At 37.6% G+C, this 24398-nt stretch overlaps 1 long non-coding RNA gene across 1 annotated transcript; it reads right to left on the reverse strand.

The window, feature by feature from the left end:
- Positions 1–5070: 5070 nt before the first annotated feature.
- LOC116421592 lies at positions 5071–24100 on the reverse strand. Its single transcript, XR_004232037.1, has 3 exons — positions 24010–24100; positions 20868–20968; positions 5071–5727 (listed from the first exon to the last, which is right to left on the reverse strand). It is a non-coding gene; the product is annotated as an uncharacterized LOC116421592 (long non-coding RNA).
- Positions 24101–24398: the final 298 nt, after the last annotated feature.

Raw genomic sequence — 24398 nt, forward strand, 5'->3', positions numbered from 1 at the left:
GCTGATGAGCAGCACAGGCAAGAGAGCCCAACAGCTACTTCAGTGCCCTTGGAAAAGACAGCCACCACAACAGTATAGACTTGGCCCAGTTTCCAGATCATATAGCTGAGTTTATATAGACAGTGCAAAGCTAAGATGAAATACAAAATACCTAATTAATTATCCTACAAACTGTTTTATGTTCAGATGAATTTTAAGTATTAACCTTTTGAGATAAAATATAATCTTTGTTATATTACTGTTATTTTATATTAATTAATAAATTAATTTATATATATAATAAAAATTAATAAACATATTACTGGATTGTTTAAATTATTCTGTTAATGAACAGTCTTTTGTATTCATTTGAATACAAATTTCTCTTGAGTGTAAGAAACAAACAACGATCCCATATTTGGTTTTTAGTATATTATATTGTATATTGATTATGTTTTTCTTCCCCACGGGAAGGGAAGACAGTCAAAATCTAAGTTTCAAATAATGTATGGCCACAACATTAGGGTCAATGTATGTTTGTTGTCCTTTGTTTCCACGAAGACCAAAATGATATCACTATGTTAGAGTCAAGTTATAGTATGCCTGAGTATGGCTACTCAGACCAATATGAGCTCAGAATGCTCTACCCTAGGTACAAATAGTCCACATGGACATTTGGGGTGGACTCTAACTTTGCACATCTAATATTTCTTTTGAGCTCTTTCAAGTCTGCTTTGAAGGCACGCCATGCTGGGTGATCTTGGGCCAGTGTATCTTATATCATGCAATCAATTCTAAAGACCTTGAGCTTGTCCTTTTATTGCTTTTTCTGACCACCACATAAATACCTGCCCTTTTTGGCAAGCATACATCTGGCATTTGAACAATGTGACTAGCCCAATGGAACTGTGCTCTTTACAGTAGAATTTGAATGCTTGACAGTGTAGTTTGAGAAAGGACCTCAGAATCTGGTACCTCATCCTGCCAGGTGATCTTCAGAATCTTCCTAAGACAATTCAGATGGCAGCGATTCAGTGTCCTGGCACAGCACTGGCACATTGTCCAGATCTCACAGGCATGTGACAATGGAGTCAGTTGGTAGTCAGTCTAATACCTCTCCTCTCCCACATTTTCATTTGGAGCAAACCAAATGCCTTGACAACCTTATTATTGATTTATATATCCCTGGATGGAACCACATTGATTATTGATAAGGACGTGATCCTAGACAGATGGGCTGAACACTTGTATAAATGTTCTCAACAGACTGTCATTAATCAATACTGAAGCCATTGACCGTTTACCTCAGGGTCGAAGTCAATCCCTCCCTAGGTGAAGTTCCAATTGAAGAAGAGGTTTTAAATGCCATTAGGCTCCTTTCATGTGGCAAAGCACCTGGTGCTGTTCTATTCCTCCTAAGATTTACAAGCAAGGTATTTATTGCTCATATAAAACTGAAATTTTCCATATTATACGGCAAGAAAAAATTATTTCAGAGGAGTTCCAGGATGCCCAAGGGTGTGTGTGTGGGGGGAGTTCTCTCTTTTAGTTAGTGCTAACAGGATTCTTGCCAGGGTCCCCTTTAATAAGCTGAATGTTTACCTGGAAGATGGTCATTTACTTGAGAGCCAGTGTGACTTCCCAAGGGGCCGAGGAACAGTTGTTCTGGTGTTTGCTGCCTGACAACTCCAGGAGAAACACCAGGAGCAGAACAAAGGCCTATGTACAAACTTGTAGATCTGACCAAGACCTTTGATACTTTAAGGACTTATGGAAAATTATGTCAAAATTTGGTTGCCCAGAAAAGATCATCAGTATTGTATGTAAACAATGCTTGCCTGCATTTTGGATAATGGATGATGTTCTTGCATTTTCCCAGTCACCAACAGAGTGAAACAAAAGATGAAAGTTAGAAAAATAGAGGAGAGGAAAGAAAAAGAGACTGAAGGAGAGAGAATGAAGAAGAGATAAAAAGAAAGGAGAGGAGAGAGAGAGAGACAGCAATAGAAAGACAGAGAGAAATAAAGAGATAGAGAGAGAAGAGATAAGAGAGAGACAGAGAAAAGAAACAAAGAGAAATAAGAGAAGGAAAAGAAAGGGGGAAAGAGAAAGAATAAACTTCTTCAAGCCTTGCTTGAAACCTCAAAAATCACAAAAAAAGATGACCTAGTAACATATGATCAAACAACTTTTGATATTTCAGGATAATTTCATTCAATTCGGATAAAATGAGAAAATACCAGCTTGATGAATGTTGAGTTGAATTGGATTCAATAACCAAACTGCAAAATAGTCAGTTTATTAGAAGGAGAATTAAGCCTTTGGCTTTATGATCTCTATGTCCATTGTCTGTCTTCTAGGCCTTTCCTATCACTCATTCCCTCTTCTTCCCCTCCCCCTGTCCCCTCCCTCAGGAGAGACCCTCCCCCACCCCGAAGGATTAGAAGAACTGAAACATTTATTAAGTCAAGTCAACAAGCCAGGCCATCTGCTAAATGCTGGGGGTGCAAAGAAAGAAAAAAAAAAAAAACAGGTCCTACTTTCAACATGGCCTAATGGGGAAGAAAATACACAAAATATTTGCATGAGAACTTGGAGATAGTTGCCTGCCTTTGTAACCAATGGTCGATCTCAGAGTCTGAGGACAGGTTCTTCCCGTGAGAGGAGAGGCCTAGATCAGGAAGAACAAAAGCAATGTAAACCTAGGGCTAAGCCCCGTGAGGGCCAAGGATTCTTTCAATGTCCAGTCTAAGAAGCTAGGGTGTGATCAGAGAGCAGAAAACACAAGTACCGACTTCCAGAGGCCAGGGAGATAACACAGGGTCTGTCAGGGACCATCTGCCTCTCCCTGACTTTAGTGATAGTGTGTGTTCAACACCTCCATGCTTCTCTGAAACATCAGCTTCATCATGAATTGGACTCTGACACTTTGTCCTGAGCCCAGACCTCATTTTTGGAATATCCAAGAAAACACTGATACAGTGTCTTTTGTTATGGTAGAGGTAATGTCTGTGATATCCTGGGTTTCAGTTTCCCAGGAACCTGAGCTTTCTTGGCTTAGGAAATTGAATTTTTGGTGAAATTCTACCTGAGCTGGAGATCCAGGAGATGGCAACAGAAGAGGTGAAATTCTGAGTTCAAGGTTCTTTTTTTTGCCCCCTCTTACTGCACAGCTTTATTTTAGTTCTATATTGTTCTCTGTCACAGAATCATACAATCTTAGGATTTGAAAGCACCTCAGAAATCATCTATTCCAGGGATTCTTTGTTTTTTTCTTATTAAAATTTTTAATTTTCAAAATATACACATGGATAATTTTCAACATTCACCCTTACAAAACCTTGTGTTCTAATTTTTTTCTCCCTTCCCGCCACCCCCTCCCCTAGGTAGCAAGTAATCCATGTTAATCATGTGCAGTTCTTCTGTACATATTTCCACAATTATCATGCTCCACAAGAAAAATCACATCAAAAAGGGAAAAAAAAAATGAGAAAGAAAGCAAAATACAAGCAAACAACAACAAAAAGAATGAGAATATTATATTGTAATCCACATTCAGTTCCCACAGTCCTCTCTCTGCGTGCAGATGGATCTCTTCATCACAAGACCATTGGAACTGACCTGAATCATCTCATTGTTGAAGAGAGTTACATCCATCAGAATTGATCATTGTATAATACTATTGCTCCTGTGTATAATGATCTCCTGGTTCTAATGCAGGGATTCTCAATGTGAGAAGTCATATAAAATTTTGATAACTTTTATTTTAACATAAATGATATTTTATATGTATTTTATCTTCTGCATTCTATGATCCAATGACACTGACCTTCTTGCTCTTCCTCACCTAACATTCTATCTCTCAACTCCATGCATTTTTCCTTGCTGTTCTTTATGCCTGAAATTATCTCCCTTCTCCTCTTCATCTCCTGATTTGCCTGGTTTTCACTGAGTCAGCTTAAGTCCTACCTCCTGTAAGAAGCATTTTCTGATTCCCCTTAAAGCTAGTATCTTTCCTCTCCAATTTATCTTGCAGGCTGCTTGCACATGTTTGCATGTTGTCTTCTCCATTAATCAGGGAGATCCTTGAGGTGAGAGACTATTTTTTGCCTCTTTTCAAATCCTTAGCACAGTTCCTGGCACATAGCAAGTGCTTAATAAATGCTTGTTGACAACCCAAAAGGTTTAAAGGCTTCATCAGACTGTCAAAGGGGTTAAGAACCCCTGACAACATGCACTTGAAGGGGAATTCCCTTTACAACATACCAGACAAGGATGATAAACCAATATTTTCTTGGAGAACTTTATTTTCATTCCTTTTTAGTCTTCAGGAGCTGTTCTGCCTTGACTCTTTGATCACTATTTTTTTTTTTCTTTTTTCAAAAGAGGGAGAGAGATATGTATTGTGAACTTGCTATCCGAGGGAATTTCAGGGAAATTTGTAGTATAGAAAAAACATGCAGCTTTATCGAAAATAATTTCTCTACATTGAAAACATGACAATAACCCTGAGGACACATACACTTACACACATACATTTCTGCAAATAGAATGGAATTAGATTGCCAACTGATACATGTCCTAAGTCCAGGCAGACCTCCCATGTGATTGCCAGTGGGAAGCTTAGTGCTGCCAGCTGTTGATTCACCTTCCAGGAGGGAAGTAGCAATCTCAAAGGAAGAGAGAAAGAACTTCAGACCATAAAGGAAAGGCCAAGGGTCAAGCAGAATAAGGTTACTCATTGTTTTATCTATCCATGACTTCTTATTCCTTTTCCTCAACTGACTGCATGAGTGTTTTTTTTCCTTAAATTTTTTTCTATCACTATCTTTGATTTCACATTGTCTACATTTCTTCCTATTCCTTTCAGAAGTAAGTAGTTGGTATAGGGGAGAGAGCACTGAGCCTGGAGCCAAGACCTGAATTCAAGTCTAGACACAGATATTCCCTACCTGGATGAATCAAATCATTTAACTTCTGTCTACCTCGATTCATCATCTGTAAAATGGGAAATATGATAATAACATCTTCACAGGGTTGTTGTGAAGATCAAATGAGATAATATTTGTAAAACATTTGCTTGGCTTGCAGTAGGAACTTGCTAAATGCTTTCCCCCTTCATCATCATGTAGGGTGAAGGGGAACCCTTTTCAACATGGGAACAAAATCAGAATGTCTGGGTTATCCTTGAGGATGTCCAGGAGGATGCCTACATTGGGATAATCTAGTTAAAGTCCCTGCTGTCCGCCCCCTCCTCCCCACCTCCCAATCTAGCAATTGCTAGTGTGAGCTGGATTTAGGGATGTATGGCTTGGCAGGGTGCGTCAGGAGAGCAGCTCCTTCTAAGAACCAGCAGAAGAGAAACTGGGCCACTCTCAGACTCAGCTGGCAAATTGCTTCTTCATTCAGACTCCTTGTAAAGGCCCATTAGAGCATAATGGAAAAAATACCCCACCAGAATCTTGGTGTGTGCCAAGGGCTCTGATCAGGCCAGATGGTGTCGGATCCATCTGCAGTGTGGCTGACTTTCTGTCAAGGATGCTTCACGGGAGTTTGGAGAGGAGCTTGAACAGCTTAGTGATTTTCCTGAGCAGAAAGGCTTGCTGGTTGGTGCTGGGCTGCTCATCCATCCAGAACTAGCTTGTGATTCAGTGACACCTCCGGCACCGGGGCTATAGCTCTCCGATGGCCAGAATCTTTCATTGCCATAGCAACGCCCAGACTGGCTTTAAGTAAGAATCCTTTGATCTGTTGGGTTGGAAAGGATAGGTTTTTTTTGAATGGGGCAGGTGAGGGCAGAGGAAGAAGGAAGGTGAATGCAGAGGGTGACATCAGTAGCAGAGGTAGCCCACTCCCACTCCCAGAGACAGGTAGTTCTCTCAATCCCCTCCTATGATGTTTAATTCACTGTGAAATACAAAAAAGGTGAGAAGGAAGGAATGATTCTCCAGCTAGATTGAGAGTCTATGACCTGTGGTAGTGTAGACCCCCATGCATAAACCTGAATTAGGAAAGTGCCTAAGAGTAGATGACAAATGGACCCTTACAGGTAGAGACTGGCGCTCTCCACAGGTGAAGTCAGATCTGCCAGGACTGTAATGGGCACCTAGTACATATAAAGCACTCTGCTAAGTTCTAGGCATACAAAGCTGGACCCCCCCTAGTCACGGCGATGTCTGCTTGCCAAAGGACTCCGATGAAGAGGGAATGAGACTGATGACTTTGTACTGTTCTGCCTCACTGAAAACCAATTCACTTGCAAGTCAAGTCAATTTCCTCCTGTTGCCTTTTCAAAAACAAAGGAGGAACAACAAGCAGATATACAAAGAATGACAAAACAAAAACAAAAACAAAAAACAAAAACCCTTACCTATTCTTAAGAAGAAGCTCACAATCTAACTGAGGAAACAGCATGTAAACAACTAGGAACAAAGAAGACATGTATAAAGTTAATTGTAGATAATCAATAAAAGAAAGGAACTTTTATTAAGGGGGAAACAGGAAAGGTCTCTTGTAAGATGTGGACTTTGAGTTGGGACTTGAGGAAGTCGGAGAAGCAGGAGAAGAGGAGAGAATTTCATACACATATGTGAAAAAGAGCAAAGACATAAAAAGGATGGGGGAAGATCTCCCTGCTGATCCATTTCCCTCATGCTCCTTCTCTGTTCAGGGGTATTGTGGGTGGTCAGACCACGTCTGAGCCATCTCGAGCAGCGTGCATTATTGCTTGCATTATATTGTATATATCCTATTAGGGTTCTGGTTTTTGATGCCAGGTGTTTGGATATAGCCAGTAGGCAATTAAGTGCTCTCCAATTTGATTTGGGGGATGTCCTGAGTTGGTTTTTAGACAAATTTTAAAGTTTACTGAATAGTGGTGATTTGTGAACCACCAGGTAGTTTAAAAGGACATAGAGAACTGTTCAGCTACGATTGGAGGGTGTGACCCTGCTCTGGCCCTGGGAGTTCCATGTTACTCTATACCATGGAAGAGAGCCCTTATGATGTGGCAGACAGGACTGGATCTTCAAATCCCTTCTTTGTCACTGAATAGCCTGTTCGAAACTGGGCAAGTTATAGTCTCTTTGAAATTTATTTTTCTGTAAAATGAGGTTAAGACCTAGAGTATTTACTTTATAAAGTTTTTATGGGAAAAATATTTTTTAAAGTTGTAGAATGCTACACAAATGTGATCTGTTATTTTGAAAATGAATGACAACTATGGTTGATGGAGAGTCTACTAGTGTTTGAGAGAGATAGAGGGATGTTAGAGTGTATGTAAGGGAGCTGGCAGGAGGGAAGAAGGGTGGGGAAATGAAGGGAGAGGGGTGGGGGAATGCAGGAGCAGGAGGATGGCAGGGTGTAGAATTTGAGTTTTAGTTCTGCCTCTGAGACATACTAACTAGGTAATTCTGGACAAGCCACTTTTGTTTCTCAATGCTCATGGCAACTCTTTAATATTATAAATTTCAGAGCAAGTTTCAATCCATATTAATGGAGGGAGTTTCCTATATGATAGTTCCCAATATCAATGAAATTGCAAATCTAGTTTTAAAAAAGTCAATAATTTGCAAAGCTATGAAGACCACAGGAATAGGAGTTTGTCCTTTGCCATTATATTTAGGGGACTTTGAAGAAGGATGACTTAGCTCTTTTTATTTAAAAGAGTTAAAACTAGAGGGCTTAAATCTTAGCTATAATAATAATTAATTATAATAATAGCTAACATTTACATCACACTTACTATGTGCTAGGCACTGTGCTAAACCCTTTAGAATATTTTCTCTTTTGATCCTCACAATAAACCTGGGAGGTAGGGTGCTACTATTATTCCTATTTTTATAGTTGAGGAAACTGAGGCAAACAGATTAGATAATTTGCTCAGGGTCACATAGATAGTAAGTATGATTCCGTATGTGAAGGCAAGTCAGCCTCTCTAGGGCTCATTTTTCTTGGGTATAAATAGCTGATCTTTAAGGTCCTTTCTAGTTCTAATTCTATAATCCCAATAACTTTTCCCCTTGTTCTTTAAAGTTGGTCAAAATACAATTAATTTATTGAGCCAAGTGGGTGTTTGAAAATTCCAAGGACCATTTGTCAGTTGGTTAAATCCTATCTCTTTTCTGTGCATCTGGTTTTCCATCATTGAAATGAGATTTAGGTCTTCATTATTTCTGAGAATGTATTTTCTATAAAAAGAGCTGCATTGATCAGAGAGAAGTACCTTGTAAATAAAAGGCATTCATGTCCATTTCTATAATTTTTCAAGGATGTTAAATACCTTTCACCAAGCAATTAGATGCAGGGGGGATTTTATCTCTTCATCTTAGGGAGAGATAAAGAGAATAACCTCCAGAAGCTGGAAAGATACAGAAAATAAATGTCAGACCTTTCTATCTACTATGATTTCACTCATTCAGATAGTTTATAGTCTGTATGTTGGAATTTTGGTGCAACTAATGGATCAGTGTGGGATTCTGGCAAGTCCACTGACCTGGAATCTCTAGCTTTCTCATCCATTACAATGGGGATGCTCTCATTTGAGGTCACCTCACTGGGGTTTGATAAGCAATGGACAAATAATAAAGTGATTTTTTTTTTCATGTGCTCTTATAATTTAACATACCAACTAGTAATGGCTAGCTGTTATGGTGACAGGTTGCCATAAACAATGAATCTACCCGCCTGACACACATAGGGGTTTAACTACCCTATTATTTGCTGAGTTACCATTGGAGCATCTGAGAGTTTCTTAGATCACACAGAGGAAAATTTTATGACTTAGAAAGGAGAAAATGCAACAGCTCTGAACCTGCTGCTTACCAATAGGAAGAAAATGATTGGGAAACATGAGAACAACAGGGAAGCTTAGTATCAGTGACCATAAACCGTATGGATTCAGTAGGAAGAGAAACTGTTTCACAGACTCCCAGGCCCCAGGAGGGGGGTTAAGAGAACCAGGTAGCCAAGCTCCAAGAATAATAAGGGAATAGGAGAATATGAAATCTTGAGATAATATACTAAAAATTGAAATTATGAGAGGAGAGGTAAAGATTTGGGCCACAGCAGGATGAAAGTGTAATTAAGATGATTATTCAAAGGAAGAATATAGAAGAAAGGAGTATATAATCTGGTCTTATAAAGAATTGACTCCTAGAAGATCTGTGGTTAAACTGTTGAAATAGAGAATAAGAGATTTTAATACTCAGAGGGAAAAGGGTAACAAGAGAGCAGAGTTCATTAACAGAAAGTAGGAGGAAGTTATGGAATATTCTAAAGCCAGAAGGAAAGATAAAGAGGTAGATCAATGGAAAATTAGGAAGAAAGTTAATTTAAGGATGAATTTAAAATGACTCAGACCTACTCTTCTAGCCAGTAATATCTATCCAGATTACAAAGCAGATACTGAGGTATCTGGAGGCAGCTTTAACCAGCTTGGGAGAACTGATTATTAAACTTTCAGTATGAACATTTACACCGTGGAAATTAGTAATTGCTATATCTCAGAACTGATGGAGGGGAGTAATATGCAATAAAGTCAGAAAGTTAGGTTGGAGTCAGATTGTGAAAGACTTTTGAAATAGGTTTTATATTTGATTCTAGAAGTAATAGGGAGCAGTGGAATTTATTGGGTAAAGGAGTGACATGGTCAGATTTGCCATTGAGGAAAAGCGTTTCGGTAACTGTGAAAAGGAAAGGGTTGGAGAGAGGAGAGACTTAAGCATAAAAACCAATTTGGAGACTATTGTGATAGTCTCAGGGAGAGATAATGAAAGCTTCAAACAGGGTGGTGGCTCAGAGAAAGGAGAAAAGGGGAGAGACACTGCAGAAATAGAAACAAAATATAGTAGCTTATTGGCTATGTGGAATAAGTAAGAATAAGGGGTCAAGGATGATACCAAGACTGTGATTCTGGGCAAGCCATTGAACATCTTTGACCTCAGTTTTCCATATCTGTAAAATAAGTGCTTGAAAGGCTGCATGACTGACAAAAATGACTAATTAGGTGCTTTCAGCATAATCTTTCCAGCTGAATAACTTTTTAAAAGAAGAAAATGAACCAAATCTATACAAATTAAAGCTACATTAAATGCGATTAAAAAAACAGAAATGCCAATGAAAGTAAAAACTCTCTGGAATAACAGTTTAGACTTGGAAAAATTGAAAGCTCTCACTCACCTTGCCTATCCCTGATCACAGGGTCAGATGCAGCTTTACACGGCACAGGATTGTAGATTTAAATCTAGAGGGGACCTTGACAAGCTCATTTTTCAGGAATCAGTTGTGGTGGTCTCTATGTAGTCCCTTCATGGAAATGATTCAAGATAAACTACTCCCTTTCCCTCTGGTCCATAAGAAGTAGGAAACACTGATTTGGAAGTAGCTGGGGTGGGGTGGGGTGCGGTAGATAGACTGCCAGGCCTGAAGTCAGGAGGCTTATGTTTCTGAGTTCAAATCCTGCCTCAGACATTTCCCCACTGTGTGAACCTGGGCAAGTCACCTAACTTTGTTTGTCTTAGTTCCTTATTTGTAAAATGAGCTTAAGAAGAAAATGGTAAAGTACTATAGTTTCTCTACCATAGTTGATGGAGTCACTTCAGAAAGGATGAGAGTTTATTTGTGCACATGCATAATTTGAGGTAAGTCACAAAATCTTCTCCCTTTCTCAAGTGAGGCCCCGGTCTCTTACTTTACTTAAAGAAAAAATATTGGAGCCATTCAAGATAAGCTCCCTTTGACATCATATTTCACTTTCTCCTCCTTTCCTTTGGTCCTAAGCAAACATGTGGACCTTCTCCTACAAGGGCAACCATTCTCATATGTGCCTGATCCCAGCTCCTCATTTCTTCTCTAGCATATCTCATCCTCAAGTAATTCCTCCCTGTCCTTGTACTTTTTGTTCCCAGTCTTTACATTTTTCTTCCTTCTCTACATTTTCAAAGATTCCCAATTTTCTTCCATTCTTAAAAAACAAACAAATGCCAACTGATATTAGGTCCTCCCAAACCTTCTAGCAATCATCCCATATTTGTTTAGAAGGATCAGTATCTCTGGTATGAGGGCTTGCCAAGCCCCTTTTCAGGTTTGCCCATTCACCTTTAATGTCCACCTGTCACCCTATTCTTACCTATGGCTCCAAGGAGCCTAGTCCTAGTAAACCATCTTGGCAGACAGACTAAACCAGTTTGAGGGTAATCAACAGGTCTCAGACCTGAAGATGAGTAGGGGGATGTCTGCTCCAAGTAAGTGAAGACTTCCCTGGTGGAATGGGCAGATGAGAACAATTTATTCCAATAGCCATGAAAGTGGCTGAAGTAGGTACCAGGGAGGGCTTAGAATTTGGTCAGGAATCAAAGAAGCCAAGGTCGTCAGCTATATCCTGGGCTATTACCAAAACTCTTGACTTTTGTCATCCCACAGGATTTCAATGACCCAGGAAGAGTGGAAAAAGCACTGTATTTGGGATCAGAGTTTGGGGGATCTGCTAGGTATCCAGGCAAGTCATTTTCCTTCCCTAGGCTTCAGGTTTCCAATATGTAAATGAGTAAGTTAAATTCTAAATTTCTTTCTGGTTCTAAATCTAAATGATTTCAAAATCTAAATTTAAATGATTCTCAAATCAGTTCTAACTCTGAATCATATATGAGTTCCTCTCATTCAAGGATCCCTTAAAAATAATCCTAGATTTAAAGCATACTTTGGATTAGAATCAACTCAAAACCATAGCTCGTGGATACCCAATGATTTTCCTTTAACCAGAGCAACTATAAGATATTCTAGTTCAAAGCAAAGTACAGCATAGCAAAAGATATGTCAGGACAATTCCCCCTATACACATTCTTTTTATATATTTCTGGAAGAATGAGGCAGAGTGGGAGAAAGTGACATTTATCCTGCATTTTTTGTCAATGACAAAATCACTGTTCTTACACCTATGATCCTATTATTAGAAACTTCTGAGACTCATTCAAACACTCCATTTATATACATATCTGCTTTAGCTAACCCCTCACTACCTGTGAAAGGTTAACATTAGCAAAGATCAAACTTGTGGTTTGACTATTTTGCTGCACTGGGATATAATACAAAGGATTTCAAGTAAGTCAGATATAGATAGCTGCTTTCTACTTTCTCTAAGTCATCAATAAAATGAAACAAACAAAAGAAACCTCAGCCCAAATGGAATCAGTATCATATTGAACTTAAAGATGAATTTTGCAATTAATATAGAATGAGAAAGCTTTTTTTGAAATTTTTTTGATGTTTCCAAAATGTCCAATCTGAGAATCTCTACAATAGTTGGGCATATTCTTGCTAAGTATTTAAATAATATAAGCAGCAGGGATAATGGAAAGATTCTAAATTTGTTTCATTAACAGGATAAGAATATTTTAAAATAGTATTTATTTGCTTTAGGGTTTAGGGCAGAATCCACTCGACTCAATTTGCTTATCCAAGAGAGTCTATGTTGTTCTTTAGCTAAATTGGGATGACTTAAAATAATCTAAAAGTGCATTTATGTTTGTATGTAACCACATAAACGTTGCCTAAGGCCAAATAACTTTAATAAAACAACCAAATGTCATATAAAATATAAGTAGGACCATAGGATAAATTTAGTTGTTATAATGTACAGTCACTAACAATTCAGTTTTCTATAAACAAATAAATCAAATTTGGATAACCTGCACATTTGGATGGGAAACTTAGATAACAAACTAAATAGAAAGAGAATTGTCAATTACATAGGACTGAAGGGAAGGAAAAAAATCCAATTTGGTTTTGCTCTTTGAGAAAGCTTATTAGAGATCTTCAAAACTGCTACCAAGGTAATCTAATGTTAGTGATTAGTGATTAGTTCTGATTACAACAGACCTGGTAAAATGAGGGAGAGGATCCTGTAAATCTTTGAGAATATATTCCTGAAGCAGTAATGAACTGAACCAGCTACGCCCAGAGAAAGAACTCTGGGAGATGACTAAAATCCATTTGAATTCCCAATCCCTATATTTATGCCCACCTGCATTTTTGATTTCCTTCACAAGCTAATTGTACAATATTTCAGAGTCTGATTCTTTTTGTACAGCAAAATAACGGTTTGGTCATGTATACTTATTGTGTATCTAATTTATATTTTAGTATATTTAACATCTACTGGTCATCCTGCCATCTGGGGGAGGGGGTAGGGGGTAAGAGGTGAAAAATTGGAACAAGAGGTTTGGCAATTGTTAATGCTGTAAAGTTACCCATACATATAACCTGTAAATAAAAGGCTATTAAAAAAAAAAGATTAAATCAAGTATAAAAAAAAAAAAAGAGAATATATTCCTGAGCAATTAAGCACTCTGGGCACTTGAGGTAGTTGAATATAGTTTGGGGGACACTGGTATGCAACAGGGAGTAATGGTTGTGATAGATGAAAGCACTGTTTTTTTTTCAGGAAAATTAATTTTTTTCTACAGATATATTTGAAGAGACTAGGTGACAAGACTAGGTGACTTCCCATAGGGAGTGGGTGGATTTTTGGAAAGGAAGAAAGGATTTAAATTATTAAGTGTTGGGAAAAGAGAATTTATAAGGAGAACTGAGAATGTATTTCTTTAGAAACATATTCATTCCTTACCTGCAAGTACTTCTGAGAGGGGACTGAGAGTAGTCTTTGTTTGATAGGCATTCATATTCTTAGATCATAGAAATCTTTGTAGGAAAATATAATGGAAGCATACATTTAGATCTGATGAGGAATTATTAACCTGGGATCCATGCACTAAAGGGTACATGGATAGATTTCAGAAGGTGTATGAACTTGGATGGGGAAAAATTGCATCTTTATTACTGAAATTTAACTTTTCCTTCTATTATTTAAAGCTTTTTGAGAAGGGATCCACAAGATTCAGCAGAATGTTCAAGGAGTTTGTTACACACACACACACACACACACACACACACACACACACACACAGAAAAGAAAAGAAAAAGAAAAAGAAAAAGGGAAAAAAAAAGATTAAGAATCCCTGCTGTAGGAGCAGCTAAGTGGTATAGTAGATAGAGTACCAGCCCAGAAATCGGGAGGATCTTAGTTAAAATTTGATCTCAGACACTTAACACTTTCTAGCTGTGTAACCCTGGGCAAGTCACTTAACTAATTGCCTCTGAAAAAAAACAAAAACAAAAACAAACAAAAAGAATCCCTATTGTAAAATCAGGAAAGCACTTTACATAGTAACAACAAGACTGTGTGATGATCAGCTATGATAGATTTAGCTCTTCTTAGCAATATTTCAATAATAATTTCAATAGACTTGGGATGGAAAATGCCATCCACATCCAGAGAAAGAACTATGGAGACTGAATGCAGTTTGAAGCATACTATCTCCAATTTTTTTGTTTCTTCTTTCTTATGTTTTTCCCCTTCAGTTGTGATTTTTCTTTCATAGCATGACTAATATGGAAATATGTTTAACATGATTGTAAATGTATAACCTAAATCAAACTGCTTGCTGTCTTGGGGAGTAAAATGGAAAGGGAGGAAGAGAGAAAAATTTGGAACTGAAAATCTTAAAAAAAGAATGTTGAAAATTATCTTTACATGTAATTGGAAAAAATACAATTAAATGTGAAAAAAGAAACAATAAAGCAAAATAAAAGCCAAAAAAAAAAGTATCCCTGGTATAGACCAACCTGATGATGACGACACTAGCTAGCACTTATATCAGACTTTAAGATTTGTAGAACACTTTGTAAATACCATTCGTTTTACCCTCAAAAACCATCCTTGGGAGGTAGGTGCTACTATTATCATTTTATAGATGAGGAAATTGGGCCTTTCAATGTGTCCAAGTTAAGTCACTTGGCTAATTAGTATCTGGTTATATCTAAACTCAGGTCTTCCTGTCTCCATGTGTAGTGGTCTAGTCATTGTCCCATCCATCCGGGAAGCAGAGAGGCAAAAAAATGAAGAATTGCCCAAAGTTACCCAAATAGTAAGCAGCAGAACTGAGATTCAGTTTCAGGTCCTATGTCTCAAAAATCCAGTGTCCTTTCCGCTTTTATTAGTAAAATGTTTAGCACAGATTAACATGTAGGAGGTGCTATTTAAATGCTTATTTCTTTCCCTTTCCCACACTACACTATGCATAGTAGAAAGATTCTGTTAGAAATTGTCATCTAGTCTCTTCTTGGACAGGCTTAGAGCCTTGATATACCCACTTAGCAATATTCAATGAACATGACATTAAATTTGCAAAATATAAAGTTTGTAAGATGCTTCTTATGTTATCTCACATGAAAATAAGTGAGATAAGTACCAGAGCATTTATGACCCTGATTTTTTTTTTAACAGATAATGAAATTGAGGCACAGAGCAGATAAGAGGCTTGCTCAACATCACATAGCAAGTAACTGTCACAAGCTGGCAAAACTGACAGATTTTTCCCTCTTCTTCTCAGTTCCAAAATTGTATCTATCTTAATATAATTGTGTCATCTTAGCTCTTGCTCTTAGTATTCACAGCCCTTCACAAAGTCTCACAAGTGGAATAATAGACATGAAAATTTTAAAGCATATTTCCCCCCCTCCCTCTCTCTTTTTTAAAGTGTGGAAATTATTTAGGGCTTTGGGGAAGTTGGGGCAGCTACTTGCTATTCAGAAACTCATCCCCTTAACCGTCACCCCTGCCATGTTCAGCAAATGACTCTTCTATTCTTTCCCTGGCAGGTGGTCTCATAGCTACATGTGTTCAGTGCATCCAGCCGTGGTGCTTTGGGGTATGCAACATGGCATTGATTGCTGTTTCTAATTACTGCCATACCAAGAGGAGAGAGAAGGAAACTCCTCTCTCTGCGTGGATAGCTGTGGAAAACACCAAAAAATTCTGGTCAGTTGGCAGCTAGGGAAAGGTATCAGTTCGGTTGCCCAGATTCTTGTTCTGGAATGTAGAATTCCCTTCCTGGAATGTGGACCTTCTCAGGTTTGATGAATCTCTGCTTTGTACAATCTGTGCTAAACATCCCCAGTACCCATAGCAATCCACTGACAGTTCCCTGGGTGATGTGCCCAACACTGGACAAGGCACCTGTAAGGAATACACCGGGATGCTGAGGACTTTTCTTATGGAATATGTGATTCAGATAAGAAGGCAAAAGAAAGAGGTATATATGGCAACTAAAGAGAGAGAAATACTGACATATCCTTGTGAATTCAGTAGAATAGAACTGACTATGAGTGCAATAGAGTTCAGAGAAAAAAGACCCTTCAAAGGATCACAATGGGATCATGGAAGGGAGGACTAAAACTGGGTCTTGAAGAATGAGTAGGATTTGCATAGGCAGGATGGAGAAGGGACTATCCAAGTTGCAAGAAAACATAGCAGTGATTTGCATGACTTTTTGTGGGGGGCCAATTAGATTGGGACAGAAGGCTTGTTTGGGAATTGATTGCATGAGCAGGGTTGAGCCAGATTATGAAGGGATAGGCAGAGTTTAGACCAGACATAGTAGGCAATTGAAAGCTGTTACAGGTCCTTAAGCAAATGAGGGACATGATGAAAACAGTGTTTTGAGGAAATTAGTTTGGCTGTGAAATAGGGGATGGGGGGAGGGGAATGAAGAAAGACTGGTGATAGGGACACTAATTTGGAATCAGTTGTAGTAACCCAGACATGCTGTGATTGGGATCTAGACTAAAGTGATTGCAATGGAAATGGAGGAGAAACTCAGGAGGCATTTAGAATGAAGAATTGAGAAGATTAGATACATAGGATAAAAAAAAAAATGGATGATGGAACATGGCATAATGGATAGCTATTTTAACACAGGCAATTTATTTGCCCTCTGTTTCTCAGCTTATTCACTGTAAAAAATGGCGATAATAGTGTGAAGTTGAAATGAAATAACACACTATATAGCACTTTGTACATTTAAAAATATTATTATATAAAGTGCCCCAAAAGTTTTACTGCATCTGTAAGCTTTAATATGTTAAAATAACAACCACCACATGATGATGATGATAACTTTTGTGATATCCTTTGTACATGCAGGCTATTATGATAACTCTACAGGCCTGGAGACAGGAAAATTTATTTTTCTGAGTTCAAATCTAGCCTCAGACATTTACAAGTTGCGTGATCCTGGGCAAGTCACTTAACCCTATTTTCCCTCAGTTTCCTCATCTTTAAGTTGAGTTGGAGAAGGAAATGGCAAATCATCCCAGTATCTTTTTCAAGAACACCGCATGAAGAATTGGAGATAATTGAAAATGACCGAACATCAAAAATAATGACTGAGATTTCTAACTTGAAACATGGGGAAAATCGTAGTACTATTGACAAAGTTAAGGCAATCAGGAAGGGAATCCTGCTGACAGCAGTGGTGGAGTGGAGTGTGGGAAGGGAATTATTGTAAAAGTTGGAGAGAGGAGAGAGGGGGAGAAAGAGAGAGAGAGAGAGAGAGAGAGAGAGAGAGAGAGAGAGAGAGAGAGAGAGAGAGAGAGAGAGAGAATGTGTGTGCAGACTTTATCTTTGTGAAAAAGGGAGCTCTATTGATCATTCTATCTACTTTAAAAGTACTTACTTCTTGATTGATTGAATCAATCATACCAGGAATGTGCCCGAATCAATCAAAACCATCAAGTGAGAGACTTGGTCATGCTCTAAGGAATTTGTATAAAGGCAAAGAACTATCTCCAAACCATTTAGAGATTCTGAAAGTCTGAAAGGAGGTTGGAGCAAGTGTGGTGATCAGCTCTGTCTAATTTTAAGAGCAAAAGTTCCTTCAGCAAAGTAGAAGATCTGGTCGAGGAGGTCCTGAGAAAAGGCTGGTTCTTCTCTCAATTTCTCCTCCTGGTGCCACTCTATTCACAAATAATATGATATCATTAACACAATATAATAATATATACATATAATTATGATTAACATATATACATATATGCTGTAAGATAATCTGATGTTTTGCTGTCCAAATATTTTAAGTAAACCAAATTTTGACTCAACCACAAAGAGGCCAAGGAGAGATATAAGCATAATTAAATATAAATGTAAAAGTTATACAGAAAGCTAACCTCTGCCTAAGGATTATATTTCCTAACTAGAAGTTTGGAGTGATTTTGTCTGAACTTATAACTTTTTGTTTAAAATAAACTTCTTAAAGTGGAAGATTAGAGAATTATATAGATATTAGGGACCATTAGGGGGTTTAAAGTGGGACAATTAGGTGGTATATCTGGTGAGTTCTGAGTTCAAATCCATCCTTGGATTTTTTTTCTAGCTATGTAACCCTGGGCAAATAACTAAGCCTCTAGTTTCCACAATTGTAAAATGGAGATAATAATAGCACTTCCCTCTCAAGATTGAGGATCAAATGAGGTAGTACATCCTTCCCCATTTTACAGATGAGGAAGTGAGGCTCAGCCAGGGAAATTATTTTACCTCCATTTGCTCAGATAATTAAGTACCCAAGCTAAGAGATGATGAGTTCAATTTTTTATATCAATCAATCAACCAAAATGTATTAAATACTTCCTTTGTGCTGAACATTGTAATAGGAGCTGGTGATACAAAGACAGTAATGAAACCATCCCTGACCTCAGAGAAATTATACTCTGTTGACATATTGTATTGAGAAGATAGAAAGTGATCCTTGTCTTTAGGTAACTAGAAATAAGGGGAAAGAGCAATAGAAGAGAGGTATGTGCTCTAATTGGAGACCTGGGGGTCATCAGTAGAGAAGATTTAGCTGAAGCAATGACTAGATGAACTATCAGAGAAGAAGCAAATGGGTAAGGAGCAAAGCAGATGGTCAAGGATGAGACTTTGGGGAATGTCCAGTATAATATTAAGTATCACTGTATGCAAGCCCCTATGCTACTGTGGGGTTTGCAAAAAGAGTTGGGGTTACAATTCAGACTTATGATATCCAGCAAAAGGCTATAAAACTCTGTAAACTTACCTCCTTTTAGTAACAACGTGAAAGCCTAGGTGCTCTCATTAGATAGCCCATCTGTCTGACACTAAAGAAGGCAGCCCAGCCCTTGGTTAGCTATGAACTTAGGCTCTGTGGTGCTGATTCATTTCAGAAACCCCTTGCTTCACATGCCCCTGTAGGTCCAAATCTAGTCTCTCTTACTTTCAGAATCTATTGTCCTCCCTCTGGGTGTTTTGTCTACAAATAATTCTTTTTTGCTTAGGGGCCTGACTCTACTTTCCGCTGCTTTGCCCTCTCCTCCAACATAGATTTTTATTTTCTTTAAAGAAATATGAGAAGAAATGATTTATATTTACAGATTTTGTGTCATTCTTTAGAATAGAAAGTTACACTAGGGCAAAAATTTCCAACTTCAGACAAAGAAAAATGTTGGACTCCAGTTTAATTTTTAGTAGGGAGAAAGGCAAGAAGAATTTCAGTTTTGATAAATGTGGGGAAATCTCTTGAGAGTTAACCCATCTTAATCACCATCCTAATGAGAGCGTTTGATTTGTTCCTCCATGTTTTTCTTTTTTTTAATTACCCTGGAAAGTTCCATGGATGTATTAATTGAAAAAAAAGAGATGTTGTAACCCCTGCTAGTGGGGTTACATACTAAAGCAAAGGAAATACACTTTGACAGATATAGTCAATCAATCAGTAAAGCATTGATTTAGTATGGACTATGTGCTAGGCACTAATGCTAAGAACTAGAATTACAAAGAAAGGCAATAACATGTTTCCTGCCCTCAGGGAGCTTATATTAATGGGAGAGATAACATGCAAACAAGTATATATACATACACCTCTATATGTATTTGGCAAATGGAAGGTAATTTTGGAGGGAAGACATTAGATTAGCAATGTATGGGGATGGGGCCTTTTTGTAAATGCTATTAGGATTTGAGCTGAGTCTTGAAGGAAGTAAAAAATGTCAGAAAGATATGCTCCCTCCTATTTCCCATAAATAAGAGCAGATAGTAAAGGTCAATTTCACTATAGGAATCCACATGGGTAGGGATAGAGTCTTTATTTCATATGATTAAAGAAGAAATTATGGTTTCAGGGAATTACCATTTGGTTAGAAGAGAGCAAGAAGTTATAGAGGCCATCCAGCCAAGGCTTTCCAGGTCAGTTTCCATTTCAAGAAAATAAAATAAAATCTCACTTTTAGTGAGATTTTACAAAAGAAACATCATTTTTCAGACCAAGTGTATTGATTATGATATAGGAAGCTTTATAGTATTTTTCAGGTTGACTGAAATTTGATTGAATAATGCATATCATCTGCTTTAAATTCAGGGAGTGAAAACAGCTGCTCAATGTGGAAACTCAGACCAACCTGGGAAGAAAAAATACTTTTCTATTTTTCCTGTCCTGATTCAAGTCTTTGGTATAGTTTGGATTATGCCAAAAAACATAGTTTCCCTCAAGGGAGGTATAGTGGAAAGAGAACTAGATTGAATATCAAGGGAGAGACTTGGATTCTCATTCATTTTCTGCTGCTAATCTCCTGAGAGAACTCAGGTAAATCTTTGAGTCTCTAATGGACATTGGTTTTAAATCATGGATACTTAGAGGAATCTCAGTGGTCATCTCATACAATTAGGACGAGAACAGGAATCCCTGATAAGTGGTCATCCAGATTCTAAAATTGAAATAATTTTATGAAATATTTATTTAAAAACTGGTATGTGCAAGTAATTGGTAGGTGCTATGGGAGTTATAAAGAAATAGAATCTACTCTCCAAGACCTCACTATCCAGAAGAAGACAAATACACAGATAATTGTGCTATAAAGGTTGAGATAAATGCCAAAAAAGAGGTTTGAAGAAAGTACTATGGGATTTCTGAGGAAAGAGACATATATTCTGGCTTATAATGATAAGATGTTATGATTCTGAAAAAGAACAATAACAGTACCTGTCCACCAGAAGCCAGGTAACATGGTGCATAGAGTGGGATATAGAGATTTGAACTTGGATCCAAATCTATCCTTGACTCTTCTGAGACTGTTTCCTCACCTGTAAAATGAGCATAGTAATACCTCTATTACCCATCCCAATAGTGTAGTTCATGGGCTCCAGTGAGATAATGTATAAAAAGGGCTTTGCAAATTTTAAAACACTATAGTATATATGTAACTTATTTTTACCTACCTAAAAGGATTCTTGGAGAAAATCAAATGAAAATATAAATTACTATGTAAATGTATATTACAAATATAGTAGGAATGCATAATGTAGCTAGAATCTGAAAATTTGGTCTCAAGTTTCAGTTCTTCCATTTTCTACCTATATGACCTTGGGCAAACAACTTCCCCTCTTGGTTTTATAATTTATAAAAGGAGGGAAATGGATCTTCTCTTAGGCCCCCTTCCAATTCTAAACCCTATGTTATTGTAATCAGATAGGACACATAGTTTCATCCCATACATTTAGAGGAAAAGGTCTTACCAGAAATAGTAACAGTGTAGTCTTAGACATGCATTGCACACTATCAATTCAATTGGATACAATAAGAGTTTATTAAAAGCTGACTATATGCCAAGAATTGTGACAGCTTTTGGCAACACAAAGATAAAAATACAATGGTCCCTTAGAAAGCTACCATTTTACAGTGGACACCTTTTCCTACTGCAAAATGCTTTGATTTGAAGAGAAGAATTAGGTACACACACACACACACACACACACAACTATTCTCAGGATAGAGAATAGTTCGAATGAACAATAAGACTAAATTATCCTTTTCTGTAAAGCTTTTTCTATACTCCATCTCCATATACTGCTAATGCTTTCCCTCTGATGTTACTTTCTATTTACACTGTATACATCCTGTATGTATATAGTTATTTTCTATTGTTTCCCCCTATTAGAATGCATTCATTTTGCGAAGTTATTGGTTGGTTTTTTGGTTTTTTTTTTTGAGCTATGTTGTTACTGTTGATTTTGGCCATATCTCCACTGCTAAGCATAATACCTGGCACATAGTAAGCTCTTAATAAATGCTAGTTTACTGGCTTTAATACCTGTGATAGCACAGGATCAAAAGGACTATCATTTTGCAAACACTAAGGGATGATAATAATCAGCAGACATCAAAGATTTCCTGAGTATAAATTATGGCTCAGTTTCTTTCTTTACTGAATACTGACTTTGGTTTAAAGGATAAGGAAGAAAGGAAGGAAGGAAGGAAAGAAGGTAAGGAAGCAGGGAGGAAGAAAAAGAGGATGGGAGGAAGAAAAGGAGAAAGAAAGGAAAGGAGAAAAGGAAGAAAAGAAGGAAAGGGGAAAGTAGGGGAGGGAGGAAGAGAGGGAGAAAAAGAAAAAAGAAGGAAGATAGGGGAAAGGAAGGGAAAGAAGAAAGAAGATTGGGAATTGGGGGAAAGGGAAGGAGAAAAGGAGAGAGAAAAGGAAGATAGGCAAATAAGGAAAAGAAGGAAGAAGGAAAGGAAAGAAAAAATGAAATGAGGAAAGCAGAAAAAGGAAGGAAGAAATAAAAGAACAAGAAAGGGAAAGGAGAAAACAAAGTTAATTTAGTCTTAGGAATGAAATTGTTTAATAGAAGAAAGATTTCCTTTTTCTGCTATCTTTGAAGTAGACCCTGGGAACTTGCATACACACTGGCATCTTCAATTTGGAACAAAATGTTTCTCAGCTGGAATTTGCAGATAGAAATGGGTAGTCCCATGTCTTCTTCTTTCTCCCTGAATGTGAGATGATGTCTCCTTTCTTCAGACCACAAAAGCTGCTTTAAGAAGAATGTTTATTCATCATGTTCATGCATTTTACAAGGGGGAAAATGCCCTGGATTGTTATAAACCTACTTTATGGACTAAAGCTTATTCCTTGTAACAAAGTAGTTTGCTTTTTTGCACAGTGCTAGACAGCCCACTGGCCCTCAGTTGCCTAAGGCCAGAGCTTTGCATTTCTGAATAGTTTCTAAATTAAAAATGAAGAAATTTCAGGCAGATGTAAATACTACCTCGGACAAACTTAGAGGCATAAGTTGCTTCAAAGCTTTAGCCTCTTTTATTCATTCCAATAACCAAGTTTGTTCCCTCCTGGGAGCACTGATTCTGGTCTTGTGGTTTATACCATTCCTTTCATTGTATCTTGCAGATTCTTGTGTTTGTGGAGCTCAAATGATTCCTATGTTCTAGGTATTCTGGTGGGCACTGGAAATATGCAGAAAAAATGACAATGCCAGAGCTCAAGGAGTTTATATTCTTTTGGAAAAGACAACAAGGATACATTTAAGTATATGCAAAATAAATATTAAGGGGGTTACTTATTTATTTTTTGAGAGGGGAGGAACTAGTTAAGGTGAATAGGGACCATTCACATGCATTTAATCCTCCCAATCTTGTGAAATGAAAGAGCATGCTGCATGTCTGAGAGTTAAATGATTTTCTATCATATACTCAGAGCAACTTTCTTGGTCAAAGAATTAGTACTTAGGATTTGAATCTGGGTCTTTTGATACCATATTAAACTACAATATTTTTTCCTAGAGGAAAGCTTGACAGCCCAAAAGAAGAGTCAAGTTCTTTATCCTCCCATCCTGCAGCTCTAGGGTGAATGACTGAAAACTTAAGTTTAACTTCTGTCTAGGGTCTCCTCAAAAGTGAGGAGTCGAATGATATTCAATGGACAATGTAGATCAAATTTAGGACAGTTATTTATTGTCTCTATATAAAAGAAATTCTAAGAAGAGATTCACAAATACACATTAAAAGAAAAAAAAAACAACAGCCTTGAAACAGCTGTGAGGTAAGTATTGTTATGTTACTCTGGAAAATTGCAATTTAAACATCTAAACATAAAACAATTTGCAGAACTGTTGAATAAGCATTTTACATTTTTTTAACCTTGGCTTTGCACTGTCCAAACAATTCTATTTAAGCCCACATTTTCTGGTAAGATAGGTCAAGGATTCAGCTCATTCTCATGGTGTGGTATATTCCAAAAAGCTCTAGAATAAATCACCTACTGAGAAACACAAAGCAGAAAAGACAGCCAGTGCCCCACAGTGCAGACTCAGTTCGCTTAGTAAAACCTTACCTTGTTTGCCATATAACCACAGTTGCTATGCTGCTGGATTGGAGAAAGACTATCTTTTCTTACCCTTCACTGGGAGTTTGAGTTACATTATGTCCTGGTAAGAATCAAAGGAAAAAGCAGAAAATCTAGTCATTCCCTTTTTAGGTCCACTGTGCCAGTCTTCATTGTTAGTTTGACATAATTTTGACACATGCTCCCCACTTCTTCCTGTCATAGCGTGGCAGATCAGTATACCACCCAGCATTTGCTTCATCATTCAAAGTGATTATTCCTTCAGAGGTAAGCATATGTTTCTTTGTAAATGGATAGAGCAACTCAAATTAAGTTACAGAGGTTCAAGCCCCATCACATATACAAGATAGAACAAATAATAAGCATAAGGAGGAAAG

Source organism: Sarcophilus harrisii, chromosome 2, assembly GCF_902635505.1.
Source record: "Sarcophilus harrisii chromosome 2, mSarHar1.11, whole genome shotgun sequence".
NCBI lineage: Eukaryota > Metazoa > Chordata > Mammalia > Dasyuromorphia > Dasyuridae > Sarcophilus > Sarcophilus harrisii.